The sequence below is a fragment of the Rhineura floridana genome, chromosome 21 (genome assembly GCF_030035675.1).
Source record: "Rhineura floridana isolate rRhiFlo1 chromosome 21, rRhiFlo1.hap2, whole genome shotgun sequence".
Classification (NCBI taxonomy): Eukaryota; Metazoa; Chordata; class Lepidosauria; order Squamata; family Rhineuridae; genus Rhineura; species Rhineura floridana.
Genome location: NC_084500.1, coordinates 9648029 through 9655149, shown reverse-complemented (window position 1 = coordinate 9655149; position 7121 = coordinate 9648029). Strand labels below are relative to the sequence as shown.

Here is a 7121-nt window from a genome sequence, read left to right as displayed (position 1 = left end):
CTCCACCCTCTTAGAAGGGAGATATGCAAATACCCCAATACAACAAAGATTATGTATTTGCCAAATGGGACAGGTTGAGGACATTGTCCACTATCTATTAAGCTGCTCGCTGTACAATTCGCCAAGGCTTAGATTTCTTCATTCCATTCTATTATCCCTGTCAAACAGGACTGTCCTTGAGTGAATCTGTATACTCTTGGCCGGCAGTGATATTTACTTAACCACTCAGGTAGCAAAATTTGCTTTGGCAGCAGCTAAAATCAGGGCAGTTAATGCAAATTTGTTACAGGCTAAAATATTACTATTTCACTGCTTTTATTATTATAGGTATGTTGATTTGGTGTTATATGTATTATATGTATGCTGATTTGGTGTTATATGTATTTTATATATTTTGGTGGCCAATGGCTATGAACAATAAACTATTCATCATGCCATTGCAATGTGTTATTTTTTTCTCATTATAAGGGTCAAATAAGTTTCACATTTCTGTTGAAGAAGGCAGTGTTTTGAAAACCTTCCCAAGATGAATCTTAAATTCTATACTTACTTTTCTGGGGGTAAAGCTGCAATGCTAATCCCACATACCAGGAGTAAACGCCACTGAATTAAATTGGACTTTTTTTAGTAGACACGTTTAGGATTGTGCTGTAAATTAATGGGACTTCCGAGTGAACATAGCAAAGGATTGCATTTGTGTTGTAAATCTTTCTCTCCTCTCCAATCCTGTTTTTAAAACAATTAGGCAGAGGTTACCTAGGTGTCACTGCCTTCATTTTGTAGGAATCTAATATGAATTTTATATTTTTAAAAAATGTTCTGCCTTGACCAACTGGTTTTGACAATAAACTATTATATAGGGTGTATGTATTTTACATTTCCATTGTGTGTGTATATGGAGTCTTTCCAACATCCGTGTGAGGTAGGGTTGGTGGTTGGAAACCAAGGCAGTTCACAACAAGAAATAAATTCCTTTAAAATCCCATAACCATAAAAAAGTACAAAACAATTGCTAAGCAGCTTAATGAGGCATGATTCTGAACTTTGGACTGGGTGAGGTTGCAGTTATGTGCATGTTTCCCTGTTTGAGTAAGCCCCAGTGAATACCTGCGGACTTGCTTCTGAGTAAACATGCATAGGATTGCACTACAAATATCTTTACAGGTTGTGTAAATAATAAACATCTTTGATAGTCATGCTTATATAAATATTTCTTCATATTATGTCCTGATAAGTATCTGTTTTCTCACTATAGTTGTACATTATTATTTCCTCTACATTTTAAGTGTGTCCTGTTTCCTTGAGGTGGTCATGGTCACCCTCTGTTGTTTTCATCCTGAGGGGCAGATTAGGCTGAGAGATGGTGAATAGCCCATGGTCACCCAGTAAACTTTATAGCTCATATTCATTTAAAAATATTAATTAAAAAGATTTACATGCAGGCAAAGTTTATTAAGTTAATCCATACAATACATTTAAAGACATCCAACTCACATTTAAAGACATCCAACTCACATTTAAAGCATATGACTTCCCCCAAAGAATCCTGGGAAGTGCATTGTCCCCCTCACAGTTTTAGTTCCCATCATCCTTAACAAGCTACAATTCCCATGATTCTGTGGTGGGATTCATGTGGTGAATCAGTGAAAAGAAACACTTTAAAAGATACTTATTTTAAACAGGGGAAGGGCTGTAGCTCAATGCTAGGGCATAGGTTTTGCATGCAAAGGTCCAAAATTCAATCTCTGGAAAAGCTTATTGCCTGGAATCCTAGAAAGCCAATGCATGTCATCAGTACTGTGGTAGATGGTACCAAATTGCCTGTGTCTGTATAAGGCAGATTTCTTTGTTCCTAAAAATTGAAAGAGGCCCAAGGGCCACAGTGACTCCAAAAATTATTTATGTATTTTATTTACAACATCTATATACCACTTTATGGTAAAAAAGTCAAAGCAGTTTATAGAAGGAATTAAAACAATAAAATTGTTGGCAAAAACAGTTAAAGGCAGGTATTTAAAAAGATTCAAAATAATAAAACCAACAATGAGTTAAAAACAGATAAAAAGTATAATAGCTTGTACATGCCTCAGTAAGCTTGCCTGAACAAAAATGTTTTTCATAGGTGCCAAAAAGAGTACAATCAAGGCATCTGCCTAATGTCAATAGGCAGGGAGTTCCAAAGCATAGGTACTGCCACACAAAAGAACAAATGTGATGTGGCACCTGTAACATAGAAAGCACACCTTGAACTTGGCCTGATAGTAAATGGACAGAGCAGAGGTATTATGTACTGGGCCTCACTCATGTCAGCAATTGTGTCACAGCATTCTGCACTAACTGCAGCCCCTGGGTCAGGTTGTGGTGCATGGGGATTTCTGTGACCTTGGCTAACTGGCCGCCAGGATTTTTTTAATTTTAGTTTTCGGTTAGGAATCCTGACTGGTTGTGGGATGCGGTGTTTTTTGCCTTACTCATAGGAATCATTTTGTGGTTGGTATGGTATTGCATTTAGGAAATCATCACTGTCTTTTCTTTTTCCTTTTCTATTTGCATTTCATTTACCTTCAACCTCACTCCTTTACATCCATAGAGGTGGTTCCATGTTCTCCGCTCAACCCCCTTAAACCCACTGATGCACCTTGTTGTTTGCATGACAGCTTGTTTCTTGCCCAGTAGTGGATATTCTGAACCCATGGTTCTGAAACCCACTTTGCTAGACAGTCAATTCAATCTCTTTTAATCAGAACTATTTTATCAAACCAGAAAAAACAAAGGTATGCAGAAACTTCAAAGAAAATGTACAGTCTCTGGGGGTGGTGAACTGAGGATGATGATGATGGTTTGATGGCAGGTAATTATATTGTGGAATTGTTGAAGAGGTAGATTCAGCAGAGGAGAGGTAACTTCTGAGAGAAAGAGCTTCTGGAAGAGGCAATTCTGGCAGAGGAATAATTTCTGAGAGAGAGAGAGAGAGAGAGAGAGAGAGAGAGAGATAAAAAAGGAGTGTTGTCCTCTGGGGCTACTAGGCCTGCAGCTAGCTTCACTGATGACTGAAACAAACTGAGGCAGGCTTTGGAGGGAAAAACTAACTAACCAATCAAAGAGAGGGGTGATGTCACCTGACAGGAAGTTACTGTAAGGCTAAGGGAGCATAGAGACAGAGCTCTAGAGTTCCGTAACTCTAATCTAATAAATACCTTCTTTAGCACAATGGAAGGAATCTTCCTGCAGAGGCAGCACACTCCCCGTCTGAAATTCTGTGGATTCCATCACCTATATACTATGATGATGGGAATCAACATTACTAATAAACATATTATACAGCTTCAATACTGACTAAAGGACATGTACTCTACGTTTGAGCTTCTTCCTTGGATACAAGGAGTACTACTTCAGTGATTGGTCTGGCGAAAGTCTTTTGGGTACCTTGATTGACAATCCTGGTCTGGACCTTGCAGACCTTTCCACCTGCACTAGGGATGACTCTTTTGATGACTCCTACAGGCCACTCATTGCGTGGCATTTCCTTGTCTTTCAATAGAACAACATCGCCTTCTTTCAAGTTGGGTTCAGGATTCTGCCATTTATGGCTGGCTTGCAATATTGCTAGGTATTCTTGCTTCCATCGCTTCCAGAAGGTGTTGAATCTGTACATGTCTCCATTGTCTTCTGTATAAAACTTTAGTTACCAACTCTCCTTGTGGTGCTGGCCAATCACCTGTTTTTTGGGTCAGTAAAGAGGCAAGTGTCAGTATATTTGGGTTCTCTGGATTAGAAGAAGCAGGAACCAGTGGTCTGGCACTGATGATGGCTGATACCTCTGCTAGCAGAGTGCTTAAAGTTTCATGGGTGAGGAAATGAGTTCCTACTAACATGGAATCCAATATTCTATGTGCAAGTCCAGTAATTTTTCCCCATGCTCTACCCATATGAGAGGTGTGGGGAGGGTTGAACACCCAAATACAACCCTGACTGAGAGCTAGATCAAGCTCATTATTGTCTTTGATCCCTAGTTCTTGACAGGCTCCTATGAAATTGGTCCCACAGTCAGACCTCAACTGCTTGGCTGGGCCTCATATGGAAAGGAACCTACGGAGGGTGTTTATGAAACTCGAAGTGTCCATGGACTCGATCACTTCTATGTGAACAGCACAGATACTCAAGCAGGTAAACAGCACAGCCCATCTCTTGCTGTTGACCTGCCCTCCTCTGGTCCTGCACGCTGTTAGTTTCCAAGGCCCAAAAACATAGAGACCTACATAGGTAAAGGGAGGCTCAGTGCTGAGTCGGTCTGGTGGCAGATCTGCCATCTTTTGTTGCTGAAGTTGACCTCTCAGCTTACGGCACTTTACACAGGAGTGAATCACAGAGACAATACATCTCTTGGCTCCCACGATCCACAGACCCACACCCCTGATGGCACCTTCAGTAAAGTGTTGTCCTTGGTGCTGAACGTGTTCGTGGTAGTAACGCACCAACAGGGTGGTGATATGATGATGCACTGGAAGGATTATTGGGTTACTCACTGCTGGATCCATTTTGGCTTGATTCAGACGACCTCCTACCCTGAATAGTCCATCTTTGCTAATGTGAGGGTTTAGTTTTATCAGGTGCTGCTCTTGGGAATGTTCTTTCCTTCCCTGGCACACTGAATTTCAACTGAGTACTTGTCAGAGCTTGGAAGTAACTTGTTAGAAATAACGAGTTACTTGTAATTCATTACTATTTTAAATGAGTGGGTAATTCCATTACATTTGGCAAGTAATAGAATGACTAGTAATTTCCCTACTTTTCAGCTGCGACTTTAACATTTCTATGTTAGGTTGGACATTACTTGGGGGCAGGAACAAGAGGAAGTCTTCAGCTCCTGGTTGTGACTGGTGGACACAAGACATGTGCCTCACACTGGACTTCTGCTCAGACTCTGTCTTTCCTCATGATCTGTGTTAGGAGGCACGAGGGAAGAGGTGAATAGGCAGGGGACTGTGGAGCGCGAGCGTCTGAGAGAGAGAAAATGGATGCTGGAGGAAAAAACCAGGGCAAGGACAATGGAGGAGAAGGTGGCAGCAGAATGGCGAAGAGCTGTGGAGGTGAGTGATGATGATTGGTGTGTGTGTGTGTGCTCCCTCGCGCAACCTGCCATCCTCCTCACATGCCCTGCGGCCCCCCACTGCCGCTTGTGCCCCCTGCCATCCCCACAGCATGTTCTGCTGCACCTGCCGCCCCCCACCCTACCTCTCGTTCCCCCGCTGCTGCCACCGCACCTCCTGCCACCCCCCACCCCACCACTTGTTCCCTCACCACCGCCATTGTACCACCACCTCCTGCCCCCCCACCCCACCTCTCATTTCCTCGCTGCTGCCGCTGCATCTTCTGCCCCCCCACTGCCTCTCCTTACCTCACTGCCACGGCCACCGCACCTCCTGCCCCCATATGACCTTGCCTCTTGTTCCCTCACTGCTGCACCTCCTGCCCCCCACTGCCTCTCCTTACCTTGCTGCTGCCGCCACACCTCCTGCCCCCCCACTCCCTCTCCTTACCTCGCTCCCACCGCCGCTGCACCTCCTGCCCCCCCACTGCCTCTCCTTACCTCGCTGCTGCAGCCACCACACCTCCTGCCCTCTATGACCTTGCCTCTCATTCCTTCACCGCTGCACCTCCTGGCCCTCCACTGCCTCTCCTTACCTCACTCCCGTGGCCACCACACCTCCTGCCCCCCACTGCCTCTCCTTACCTCACTGCCACCGCCGCCACACCTACCCCCCCACTGCCTCTCCTTACCTCACTGCCGCGGCCACCGCACCTCCTGCCCCATATGACCTTGCCTCTCATTCCCTCACCGCTGCACCTCCTGCCCCCCCACTGCCTCTCCTTACCTCACTGCCATGGCCACCGCACCTCCTGCCCCCCACTGCCTCTCCTTACCTTGCTGCCAATGCCGCCACACCTCCTGCCCCCCACTGCCTCTCTTTACCTTGCTGCCACCGGGCTGGGGAGGGGAGGGGTGAAGTCCTCTGCACATGCTCAGAGGTACTTTGGCATGGCTTCATCCTGCTTGGCTCCCATGGAGTTTAGGTGGGGGGTGCGCCCCCTCAACATTTCCTCAGTGACTTTGGGGGAGGGGCTGTTTCCCTCCCGCTCCTCTGCACCCCCTTCACTGCCCATCCACTGTTGTGGGGGGTGACAGGACTTGCAGGTGCCTGCCACTTCTCCCCAGTGCCCCTAACCAATTTCTTGGCACGCCTTCCCAGGTGAGGGAGATCTTCTCTGCTACTGGTGCTGCCTTCACCAAGCTGGGCAAACTGATGATGCAGCAGCACCAACTCCTCGCCAGCCAGGGCCCAGCTGAAAGGAGCAGCCAAGCGGAAGGCCTATGAGGACAGTGGGCTGCCCGTCCCCACCGAGTCCCCCAAGAAAGGGGCCCACAAGGGGCAGCAGCAGCCACCGCAGCAGGGTGCCCCCTCTGCCCAGGGGTTGGGGGGCCTTCCTGATCCCTCCACTCCAACTGTGAAGAAACAGAATGCCTCTAGTGAGTGCAGAGGAGCAGGAGGCAGAAGGGCAATGCAGGCCTCTTGTGTCTGTCTCTCTGGGGTGGGGTCCCCTGTGCCCCACAGCACAGCTGCCTGGGTGGTCACCCGTTCTGAGCTTGATGGGGCTCTCTTGTGCCACCAGATGTGACCCTCAGCGCACTGAATGATGCAGATGCCCACAATGACTTGGTGGACGTTGAAGGCTTGGGAGACACCCCCCCCCGCCAAGAAGCTCAATTTCGACCAGGACAGCCTGAATTTGGACTCTGGATTCCTCATGGCCCCTGGCACGGAGTTGCCCCTCCTCTCCCGCTGATGGACAGCTCCTCCTGCACCCCCTGGGGTGCCGTCTTCCACCTTGGAACCCCTGGAACCACTAGTGGCTGTGGCTGCCCCATCTGGTCACCCACCTTCCCTAATCAACCGGCATGTGTGCACTCGCTCTCGCTCTCTGGAATTGCCACCACTCCATCCCATGGACAGTCAACCCTCTCCTCCCCCCCCCAGCGTAATGGTCCCTTAAGAGTGTTATTTTATTGTCCTTTTGATATGAAATGAAATATATAGTTTGGAAACCATAGTATGTAGTGT

General features: G+C 46.9%; 1 pseudogene; it reads left to right on the top strand.

Moving 5' to 3' along the window:
• Nucleotides 1–3807: 3807 nt before the first annotated feature.
• LOC133374484 (uncharacterized) lies at nt 3808–6891 on the top strand (annotated as a pseudogene).
• The last annotated feature ends 230 nt before the right edge of the window (nt 6892–7121 follow it).